Below are 11,614 nucleotides of genomic sequence, written 5' to 3' on the forward strand. Positions count from 1 at the left end.
ACAATTGTATTAGACTACATTTGAAGCAAATGCACATATAATTTTTAAAGTATGTAAATTATACACCATTGTGGTGGTATATTACCAAATTTCGCAAGTTAATCCGATGCATACTAATTTGAGCCGTGCTGTGTGAAAGGAGATTTAATGCATTCACGTTATGTGACGTCTCAGATAAGCCTGTGCGGACTTATCAGGGACGACACTTTCCGCTTTAATGATATATTACGTTTCAATAAAGTCTCTCCTTAACAAATATCCAGGCAAGGCGGGAAGTGTCGTCCCTGATTAGCCTGTGCGAACTGCACCGGCGTATCTAGAACGACCCTTTACGCACATGCATTAAACCCCTTTTTTACAGAGCACGGCTCGTCTAATGCTTCCAGGAAGCTTGAAAACAAGTCAATGCAAGTGATCACCAATGGGACCTTCCACGAGCTGACCTTCTTACCAACTACGTAAGTCACCTCTTCGAATGAAGAGTTTCCACTCTGCGAACGTAATTATGTTTCCTTTACCTACGTTTTTGAAGAACTTTATTAATGAATGATATTGGGTTTAAAGTGTTTTGTACCGTGTTTATCATAGTAGGTAACACGCTATAAATATAGCGTTTTATTATTGCTATTTTATTTGTATATAGCTTATACGGATACGTGCTGTTCCATTACACCATATAACGTTTAGCATATAAAGCATAATCCATATCTTTATATGGTCACCAATATGCTGTACTATGTTTTGTAGTAAAGTTCAACCACTCGAACTTTACATTTGTTGTTACATTTTCAGAAATCTAAACGGCAACAGGATACGTGAGATAACTCCGTATGGATTCATAAGGCTGTCACATTTACATGCTCTGTAAGTTATATGTCCCTTGTCTAATATTCAATTGCCGCCAATAAGTTGTTATATAGCAATATGATTGTAATAGTGTAGTATAGTTTAGGCTTAAAAAGGACGCAATGTGAACACATTATTTGTCTTTTTATATAGAAAAAATAACATGTTAAGTTTAACTTTTAAAAGTATCTGTATTTGATTCGTAGCATGTGAGTCTGAAAGATCTTTTTCATCCCCCGCCATAGGCGGAGTGATATTGTTTTGGCGTTGTCCGTCTATCCGTCCGTCCGTCTTTACGTCCTTCCTTCCGTCCGGGACTTTTGTGTCCGGAGTCATATCTTGGAAGTGCTTTGGCGGATTTCATTGGAACTTGGTATGTGTATATATATGGATAAGAGGATGATGCACGCCAAATGGCATTGTACACCATCTGTTAATAACGGAGTTATGGCCCTTTGTATATTGAAAAATGCTTTTTTGTGTCCGGAGCCATATCTTGGATGTGTTTCAACGGATTTCATTTAAACTTTGTATGAGTATATATATGGATAAGAGGATGATGCACGTTTGCGTTGTCCATCCGTCCAGAAAACTTTTGTGTCCAATAGTATATTGGCGGGGTATATCAATTCAACGAATTTGCTTGTATTATTTTAGCTTTAAACTTGTGAACGTAAATATTATACTTGTGTAGCATCACAAAGTGTGTAAATGAGCCTCGTTCTGTGAAAACTGAACTAAATGCAAAAGTGTCATTCCATATAAGCCTGTGCAATCAGGACAGCCTAATCAGGGACGACACTTTCTGTTTTTTTATGGAATTGTAAGTGTAAAGGTAGTCTCTTCTAAACGACAATCCAGTTTAATGGAAAAGCTTCGTCTCTGATTAGCTTGTGCGGACATCATTCGCTCAATGGCTTCGAAATGTTATGCACATGCAATAAGGCCGATTTTCCCAGAACGAGGTTCCGATGAGCAGCGTTTTCTGAAAACTGGGCATTATGCATGTACGTAAAGTGTTGTCCGAGATTAGCCTGTGCAGTCCGCACTGGGCATTATGCATGTACGTAAAGTGTCGTCCGAGATTAGCCTGTGCAGTCCGCACTGGGCATTATGCATGTACGTAAAGTGTTGTCCGAGATTAGCCTGTGCAGTCCGCACTGGGCATTATGCATGTACGTAAAGTGTCGTCCGAGATTAGCCTGTGCAGTCCGCACTGGGCATTATGCATGTACGTAATGTGTCGTCCGAGATTAGCCTGTGCAGTCCGCACTGGGCATTATGCATGTACGTAATGTGTCGTCCGAGATTAGCCTGTGCAGTCCGCACTGGGCATTATGCATGTACGTAATGTGTCGTCCGAGATTAGCCTGTGCAGTCCGCACTGGGCATTATGCATGTACGTAAAGTGTCGTCCGAGATTAGCCTGTGCAGTCCGCACTGGGCATTATGCATGTACGTAAAGTGTCGTCCGAGATTAGCCTGTGCAGTCCGCACTGGGCATTATGCATGTACGTAAAGTGTCGTCCGAGATTAGCCTGTGCAGTCCGCACTGGGCATTATGCATGTACGTAAAGTGTCGTCCGATATTAGCCTGTGCAGTCCGCACTGGGCATTATGCATGTACGTAAAGTGTCGTCCGAGATTAGCCTGTGCAGTCCGCACTGGGCATTATGCATGTACGTAAAGTGTCGTCCGAGATTAGCCTGTGCAGTCCGTACTGGGCATTATGCATGTACGTAAAGTGTCGTCCGAGATTAGCCTGTGCAGTCCGCACTAGGCATTATGCATGTACGTAATGTGTCGTCCGAGATTAGCCTGTGCAGTCCGCACTGGGCATTATGCATGTACGTAAAGTGTCGTCCGAGATTAGCCTGTGCAGTCCGCACTGGGCATTATGCATGTACGTAATGTGTCGTCCGAGATTAGCCTGTGCAGTCCGCACTGGGCATTATGCATGTACGTAATGTGTCGTCCGAGATTAGCCTGTGCAGTCCGCACTGGGCATTATGCATGTACGTAAAGTGTCGTCCGAGATTAGCCTGTGCAGTCCGCACTGGGCATTATGCATGTACGTAAAGTGTCGTCCGAGATTAGCCTGTGCAGTCCGCACTGGGCATTATGCATGTACGTAATGTGTCGTCCGAGATTAGCCTGTGCAGTCCGCACTGGGCATTATGCATGTACGTAAAGTGTCGTCCGAGATTAGCCTGTGCAGTCCGCACTGGGCATTATGCATGTACGTAAAGTGTCGTCCGAGATTAGCCTGTGCAGTCCGCACTGGGCATTATGCATGTACGTAAAGTGTCGTCCGAGATTAGCCTGTGCAGTCCGCACTGGGCATTATGCATGTACGTAATGTGTCGTCCGAGATTAGCCTGTGCAGTCCGCACTGGGCATTATGCATGTACGTAATGTGTCGTCCGAGATTAGCCTGTGCAGTCCGCACTGGGCATTATGCATGTACGTAATGTGTCGTCCGAGATTAGCCTGTGCAGTCCGCACTGGGCATTATGCATGTACGTAAAGTGTCGTCCGAGATTAGCCTGTGCAGTCCGCACTGGGCATTATGCATGTACGTAAAGTGTCGTCCGAGATTAGCCTGTGCAGTCCGCACTGGGCATTATGCATGTACGTAAAGTGTCGTCCGAGATTAGCCTGTGCAGTCCGCACTGGGCATTATGCATGTACGTAATGTGTCGTCCGAGATTAGCCTGTGCAGTCCGCACTGGGCATTATGCATGTACGTAATGTGTCGTCCGAGATTAGCCTGTGCAGTCCGCACTGGGCATTATGCATGTACGTAATGTGTCGTCCGAGATTAGCCTGTGTAGTCCGCACTGGGCATTATGCATGTACGTAAAGTGTCGTCCGAGATTAGCCTGTGCAGTCCGCACTGGGCATTATGCATGTACGTAAAGTGTCGTCCGAGATTAGCCTGTGCAGTCCGCACTGGGCATTATGCATGTACGTAAAGTGTCGTCCGAGATTAGCCTGTGCAGTCCGCACTGGGCATTATGCATGTACGTAAAGTGTCGTCCGAGATTAGCCTGTGCAGTCCGCACTGGGCATTATGCATGTACGTAATGTGTCGTCCGAGATTAGCCTGTGCAGTCCGCACTGGGCATTATGCATGTACGTAATGTGTCGTCCGAGATTAGCCTGTGCAGTCCGCACTGGGCATTATGCATGTACGTAATGTGTCGTCCGAGATTAGCCTGTGCAGTCCGCACTGGGCATTATGCATGTACGTAATGTGTCGTCCGAGATTAGCCTGTGCAGTCCGCACTGGGCATTATGCATGTACGTAAAGTGTCGTCCGAGATTAGCCTGTGCAGTCCGAGATTAGCCTGTGCAGTCCGAGATTAGCCTGTGCAGTCCGAGATTAGCCTGTGCAGTCCGAGATTAGCCTGTGCAGTCCGCACGGAATTTTAAGGCTTATTAAAATGCTATCGAGTCCGTGTCTTAGGCAGAACTATTAACTGCTTTATTTGCGATATATCTTAATAACACTTCCACAGTAGTACCTACAAATTCCCGGTCACTAGGTTGCGACCATATCCGGTACGCTACGGTGTCCTATAAGATGCCGAATCCGTCCGTTTATACGTTTAGCTTTATGTGGGATTTGCTTCTGGAAAACAGTTTTGGGGCGTTTGTCAGAACTATCATCACCGCACCGTCCATGTGATACCTTCCACTTGCCCTGGTGTGGTTTAGTTCTTTGAAAACATAATTGTAGTTGCTTGACACACAATGGAATTACGGAACGGCACAATAAACTGTAACGCCCATTTTACTTTTTTTGTTTGTTTAACATCGTTAATTTCCGGACTCCACATTTGATATATTTATTCGACATTGTAGAACTTGATTTAGGGAGTTTCTTCGATTTTTTTGTTTTTAATATTGCAAACTATCATGTCACAACACTCTCTGTAATCAAGTAGCATTATGGATTTTAAGTGATTTACACAGTCGGTTCATAAATGATCAGGCTGTCCTCGTTTTTAAGCCACATAAACAATTGCCCGCCATATGTTAACTCCCTTGCAGGTCCACTCCTTCCTGATCACAAACCTCGCCGTGGGTGATTTCCTGATGGGAGGATACCTGATGATCATTGCCGTCGTAGATTCTTACTATCGCGGAAACTTCATCCTGAACGACCAGTTTGGGCGGAAAAGCGTCCTCTGCAAAGCTTTCTCTCCACTTTCTCCAGCGAGCTCAGCGTATTGGCCTTGACCGTGATTACGCTGGATGGGCTGATATGCATCATATTTCCGCTACACTTCCGGCGTCTTAAGCTGAAGGGCCCTTTTTTGCGTGATGCCATTCGTCTGGGTGACGGAGTCTGTGGTGTCCGCTATACCGTTACAAGGTATCGAATATTTTGGGAACTTCTATGGTGAGTCCGGCGTGTTTTTAGCATTCCACATTACAAACTCGAAGTCAAAGGGCTGGGAATATTCCGTTGCCGTGTTTCTCGTTCTTAATTTAATGTCGTTTCTAGTGATCTTTTTCTCGTATCTTCTGATGTTCTTCGTTGCTAAGCACACACGAAGTGCCGTACAAACAATTCAAGACAAAACTGACAGGTGCGTATACCTGGGAGGGACAACTTGATTCTAAGAAATAACTTTTGACAACCATACGTGGATATAAATTCTAAATACATATCATAAAAAATCAATATATTTAACAGTACAAAACAGATGTTTTTCTTAAACCAAAATCAATTTAATGAAAAGTTTATGAGTACATTTTATAAATAAATACAATGAAAAATCTTAAAATGTTACCAAGTTTCCTTAACTAATTAAGTTCTTGTGTATTTTGCCGATCCAGAACTATTTTTTGTTAAGCTAGTTTTGTTCTTATATGTGATATTATATAACAAGTTAATATAACCAAAGTATTTATTGCTCAAAGATATTCATTACATTTAACGTTTCAAACTTCCTTGCCAGCAGCAGGCATATTACACCGTATCATGCTTTAAAACAATTGTTTTCCTTGAAATTGTAATTAAACCTGTTTCAAATTGTGTACCATGTATTTGCATGGCTATGTTGTAGCCCGATGTTCTATTGTCTATTAATAATAAGACATGTGTTCATATTTCGTTTATACTTGCAAGGTATACACACAGTAAACAATGACATGATAGGTTATTATGATCATACTTTTTGAACTGACGTTCGACATAGCGCCTTTATCATAATTACAGACACAATCATTTGCATATATCTTTAAAAAAATTAATACAATAAGTATTTATTTTATGTTATAAAAAGTCAAATAACGTATAAAAATGCGTCAACACAAGTTAAATAAAGCAAAATTGAAATCACTTCGTTCTTAAATATGTCTTGTGACTATTTAACGTCTAATTTTGTGCAAAATGTATCATTTACACGAAAACAAATAATATGGTTTGATAAATAGAGAAAAACAGGTTACTGCTCGATCTTTTTGTAATAAATCAGGCAAAGGTTAGAATAATATAACGGCGAGGCTTCGTGCCGAGCCTGATAAATTACAAAAAGATCATGCAGTAATCTGTTTTTTGTTTATCATAACTCTACGTTCCCGATTTTAAATAAATAATGAAAACAATCGCAAAAAAATCTGCAGTTTTAGTTGTTTTCTCATCCCTTTCGAATATGTGAATAAAGCAATGCTAAAGAGAAGTCACTCGGCTCTCGTGCACCTGTTGATTGTCATACAGGAAGTCACTCGGCTCTCGTACACCTGTTGGTATGTGAATAAAGCAATGCTATAGAGAAGTCACTCGGCTCTCGTGCACCTGTGGATTGTCATACAGGAAGTCACTCGGCTCTCGTGCACCTGTTGATTGCCATACAAAGCAATGCTAGAGAGAAGTCATTCTGCTCTCGTGCACATGTGAATAAAGCAATACTAGAGAGACGTCACTCGGTTCTCGTGCACCTGTTGATATGTGAATAAAGCTATGCTAGAGAGAAGTCACTCGGCTCTCGGGCACCTGTTGATTGCCATACAGTGATGGGTATTATCGGTATTGATATATGGATGTAAAAATAATCTTAGAGACTCAGACAAATTCACGTTCTATGGCAGAAATGTTGCAACATAATTCATAAACTGAATATCTTCAATAATATGCGTCTTCTCCACGACAATACCATCCAGGGTTTTAAAGTCGCCTGACACTTCCACTTGTGTATTTCTTAATTGTCCTTAATGCTGGACAAAGGATGACACTTATACATTTGCTTTCTGTGAAAAGGGGGTATCATGCGTCAGGGACGGCACTTTAGGCCTAGACTGGATTTTTGCTAAGAAGAGACTTTCTTTGAACGAAAAATATCGTAAATGCGTGAAGTGTCGACCCTGATTAGCCTGTGCGGGCTGCCCAGGCTAATCTAGGACGACAATTTACACACATGCATTAAGCTCCCATTTTACAGAGCGCTGCCCATTACAAATGAAATGTCCCGGTTAAAGGGATCACTAGGCTGCAACTCAGGTGGTGAACATTTGTTTGCAAATATACCTCGTTTATCGTATTGTAATGGTATGAACTTTGTTGTTTTAATAGTCAACATCATCATCCGCATTTTTTTGTGTATTTCGTTCGCAGTTCAGATGTAAGCCTGGGTCGTTGTGCTCATTCTGTCTCTGAATGCAGGCATATATGTTTTTAAAATATCTCTGCTGTCCTATTATAATTGTTTAATCTTTAGTGATAATAAAGTCATCTATCTAATCTTCAGTGTAAGTATAGTCATCCGTATGTTGTTCCCGATGCAGGTGTACGCCTGGGTGCCCGTGTTCATCCTGCCCCTGAACTCCGCCGTGAATCCCATCTTGTACACGATCTTCACGGCGCCCTTTCTACGTCATTTCCGGAAACGTGCTAGCTACTTTCGAAATTCTGTCAAGTTCTCCACCACAATTGAGACCAATCACAATTTCCTAGGTAAGTTATGATATGTTCATCTATTCTAGATAGGTATCCAGGGATAGTTCCAAAAGCTTTGAATCTCACTTCTACGTAGTGCATTGGTTCTTTAAAATTGAGCGCATTTTGCGTTCTACGAAATTCCAATTCTGAGTATTAACAACTTAGTTTTTACTTATTTAAATATAAAAATACAAAATATATTTGATTAACATTAAGTTGAAACTTTTTATATAAGTGTTCATGGTTTTGGTTTTTACTAACTTCATTCTTTCAAGCATATGCCATTGTAGTTTGTTCATGAAAATATCAATTTAATCTATATACTTAAAGCATATCACTCTTTGTTTTAGACGTCAGATCATCCCACGTCTGGGACTGGAAGACCATATAACGACATCTTGAATTGATGCGCATGCGCAGTATGAACAATACGCCGTTGACGAGAAATTCGAGCAATGGCCGTTCCACTACTCGTTCACATTCGGATCACTTATGAATTCCCAGCACATGGCTTATTATCGTAGAATGGGAACATTTTACATCGCATGTTAAAAACATTGGGCTCAGCAGGCCCAGCTGGTAGACTGTTGGCTGCCAAAGAACTTCAGTTCGACCCCAGCGTGGTCACTTAACATCTGTGAGAATTGACAAATTACATTATTTGTACGGCCATATATTACTAAAATTATTCATGTTGGGAAAGCAGCTGTAAGTTACTGCCGGTATGGGCACTTACTACTTCTAGATAAGCGTCACGATCGACTTAAAGCTTGGCCTGTAAAAGTGCAAATACGTTAACTGACCGCCTTGTTAAAATTACAGTACTTTTCAACTGAAAACAACATCCACACAAATTAACAAACACGTACTTGCAAGTGTTTATTGCGGACGTTGTCTATTGTTTAAGATATCTTCAAACAGTTTAGGCGTTTCATTTTGTCTGTATATGATGTCGAGATGTTTTTTACTGACCAATATGTGTGCGAAGGGCCGTCTGTGTTGCTTTAAGTGTAGTATTATATTTAGGGATGAATGATTTTGAAACTTAAATATCTGATTTAACCCAGTTATGCCCAGTGGACTCTCCCATCCTTCAAAATTGGATCAATTTATTTCCGAAATTAGGGATGTCTAGTATACTTATTTCTATATTTAGAATATTTCTTACAGAAATTCCTTTCAGCAAACAGCGCAGACCCAGATGAGACGCCGCATTATGGGTCTACGCTGTTTGCAATGTCCTTTTTTCAGGACGCTAGGCATGAATGGGTTAAATAACTTGGAATAAATGTTTTGTTACAATGAGATTTCTCCAATGTGATGAGTAAGAATGCCGAGGGCGACAAAGCCCTCATTTAATGCTTTCTTACACTAGACTGGTTTATTTGGCAAAATTGAAATCAATCATGTTGTATTCATACGTTTTATACTAATGAGGATGCTTTGTTGCATACGTTATAATGCTTTTTCTGGCTTCAGTTTTTACCAATATCAATGTATTGCACAGAATTTCATACAGGTCTAACAACCCTATGCTTTCTAAAATCATGTACATCTTAAACACATTTGTTACAATAATTTATATGGTGTTCTTTAAATTACATTGACGAACACGATAACGATTGCTATGCAGTTCGTCCTGTTTTGTCAATTTGAAATAACGTTTGTTTATTTTTTTGTTTTTGTATTTAGATTGTCGGTGTATTAACTTTAATGAAAAAATTTGATCAGTTTTGATCAGTTAAGTAAATAATGATACTAAAATCATATGCCTGCCGTTTGCTTCGCTTTGTCTTTTAAATGATGTATTCAGAGCAAATATGACTGCAACTCGATAGAAAACAAAAACAACGCACGATTCCCATGTAGGTGATCTCCTATGTCGATTGAATATTTTGCTTTACCTTTCTTTGAATATATGTTATTACATTATTAACAGAGGTTTAATTTTCAATAAATAAACATCTGGAGCAAAACAACACGCCTTATAGTCCAATCCTACTTAATGTGTATACCGACTGATGACAATATGGTCCAAGAAGGTTGCAAGAAGGTCGACGTGGCGAAACGGATAAGGTGCCCGCCCAGCGATCAGGATTTAATGGGTTCGATCCCCACTGTGGGAGCGTTCTTTAGATCACCCCAGTAGACACCAAGTACTGGTTCAAGTCACAGGAAACGGACTTGAGAGCGTTTCAGATAATCCTTAGGCTTTCTATTTAAACGAGCTTGGATAAATAGGTTTAAATTAAGCAGGTTGAACCGTTACAGAAACGAAGAAAGGGACAACATACGCTAGAGTTTAATATGTAAACCAAGCTACATGGTAATGCTTATTTCATGCGTTTTTATTTGTAAATATTTTAACGTGTTTTTCAAGTTTATTTAATGTAACAACAACATGTGCTGAAACTAAATGTCTTTCACAATTTGTTTCATAGTCGTTTGATAGAAATGCATCTTATCCTGGGCGTTCATTCGGTATTTACAAAGGACAAGGTAAGTTAGTTGGGTTGGTCCTAATTCCTGTATTGTAAAAATATATTTGCAGTTTAACATTAGTTATACTGACACGTGTAGCGTTTTTATAGGCAAGTAAGTTTATTCTATAATATCAATTTTAACTAAGCATTCCGTTGATAAAATGACAATTATTGTGTATCTCCTAATTTGACTAAGTGCTAGTTTTCGCTGAGTTTTACATAAAGGTCGCGCAGGTGTTGTGGATGAGGTGTCCGCCTAGCGATCGGGAGTTCGTATGTTCGTTCCCTACTCGGGGAGCAATCTCATTATCTCCTCCACAGACACCAAGTACTGGTTCTTCCCAGGAAACGGACTCGACAATGTCCACATCTGCCTATAATAGGCCTTCCTGTAATAGTCAGCAATTGACTGTAGGAAGTACGAAGTAGAAGTAAACAAAGAAGGATTCCTCGTCCTGTCACAAAAAACGCTTATCCGTTAACAGAAATGAACAGTAAGTTAGAAATGAACAGTAAGTTGATAGTTTTACATTTGTATGACAAATGTTCAGTCACTTTTGTATAATATTCAAGGATTCTGAACTTCGAGTTTCGTGAAAAGCTTGGTCAAGTGCAGTTCACGATTGAAAAAGTTAACCGTAGAATTGTATTTCCAAAAATACAACGTTGTCGAATTCATTCATGGTAACTTTAATCGGTGCAATTTAAAAAAGTTGTAACCTTTAATTTGCTTGCGTAATGGTCATTTTAAAACTGTGATGTTTTTGTTCGGTATTAAGCCAGTTATATTCCTTAAAATACGTGCGTAGATTGTCTGATAGTTATATTACTGCTTCAACTTATGTACACGGTTGTATTATTCTCGCAACTCTCTTCTTTATTGACCTGGGCTGTGATATGTGAAAAAGGGGTTTAATGCATGTGTGTAAAGTGTCATCCCAGATAAGCCTGTGCTTTTCGATAGGCTAATTAGGGACGACACTTTTCACTATAAGGACACTTTTCGTTTAAAGAAAGTCTCGTTTTAACCAAAATCTAGTTTAGGAAAGTGCCGTCCCTGATTTGCCTGTGCGGACTGCACAGGCTTATCTGTGAAGACACTTTACGCATATGCATTCAACCCACTTCCACAGAGCGAGGCTCCCAATCACGGTAAAGCGCGCGTGTTTAACCTATTGCTAAATTTGCAAAATCTGTTTGCTTTTTTACATTTAAATAACATTTATTGTGTCGTTTACCGAATAATGACTTAAAAACCAACAACAAAAGTGCGAACGATTCTCAAATTTCAGTAGTTCTCATTTCAAAAGAAGACTCAAATTTCAATATTGTCCCG

General features: G+C 40.3%; 1 pseudogene; it reads left to right on the plus strand.

The window, feature by feature from the left end:
- Window positions 1–4,908: 4,908 nt before the first annotated feature.
- LOC127857432 (G-protein coupled receptor GRL101-like) lies at window positions 4,909–9,774 on the plus strand (annotated as a pseudogene).
- Window positions 9,775–11,614: the final 1,840 nt, after the last annotated feature.

Source organism: Dreissena polymorpha, chromosome 14 (genome assembly GCF_020536995.1).
Source record: "Dreissena polymorpha isolate Duluth1 chromosome 14, UMN_Dpol_1.0, whole genome shotgun sequence".
NCBI classification, from domain to species: domain Eukaryota; kingdom Metazoa; phylum Mollusca; class Bivalvia; order Myida; family Dreissenidae; genus Dreissena; species Dreissena polymorpha.